Below are 991 nucleotides of genomic sequence, written 5' to 3' on the forward strand. Positions count from 1 at the left end.
GACTATTTGGATCGCAGCCCAACGCTTAACCACTACATCACCAGGACTCCAAATCACAGGCATGGAGACTACAAACGATCAGGTCACAGAGTGGATAATTGCATCCTTACAGTAACTGCCAAGCCTCCAGAAATCGGCCCAGCCTAACAATTTTCAGGGTACGGTCACCGTATTTCCATCAGCAGCAAGCTCTCAGGTCCCCTTAGTGGGCCCCAAGCACCATATTTGCAGTATGCCAAAGACTGGTTAGAAGTGTCATGTTAAATAACACTGTACCGTGGCTTGGGTGAGGTGCACCTTCGTCATGAAAGTGGCAGGACCTTCCAAGGCTTTGTGCGGCTTTCCAGCACTGCTCTCACAAGAGCTGATAGTTACCCCGAAAGGAATGAGCGGAGAGCTTGTTACCCCATTTCTCATGGTGGGTCATGCCCATAGCCGCTCTGCAGGAGGAAGATGCAACTGACGTACTGGGAAGCCCTGTGTGGGCTGAGTGCGGCGCAGACTCGGCTCCCTGGCAGAGGCCTGGCTCCGGGTCACTCGTGTTCCAAAGAGCCCGCTGGTGCAGTGGTTTAGCACCCGCCTGCCCACGGAATGGTTTGTTCACACGACCACCAGGGAGACTCGGGGAGAGTGGCAATTGGCTCCCCAAATAGTACATTACAAGTAGCTGGAGGACAGTTCTCTGTCACGGGATCACGACGGGTCAGGAGCACAGCAAGCATGCTGCTCCTCTAGTCCAGCGGTTCTCAACCTGTGGGTCGAGACCCCTTTGGGGGCTGAACGACCCTTTCACAGGGGCCACCTGAGACCATCAGAAAACACAAATATTTCACAATAGATAAAATTACATACTGTTTTGTGATCCATCACTATGCTTTCATGATGTTCAATTCATAACAATTAAAATACATCCTGCCTATCAGATGTTTACATGACGATTCATAACTAGCAAAATGAGTGATGAAGTAGCAACGAAAATAATGTCCTGGCT

The sequence above is a fragment of the Echinops telfairi genome, unplaced genomic scaffold (assembly GCF_000313985.2).
Source record: "Echinops telfairi isolate 266 unplaced genomic scaffold, ASM31398v2 ScPeMD7_5;HRSCAF=22, whole genome shotgun sequence".
NCBI lineage: Eukaryota > Metazoa > Chordata > Mammalia > Afrosoricida > Tenrecidae > Echinops > Echinops telfairi.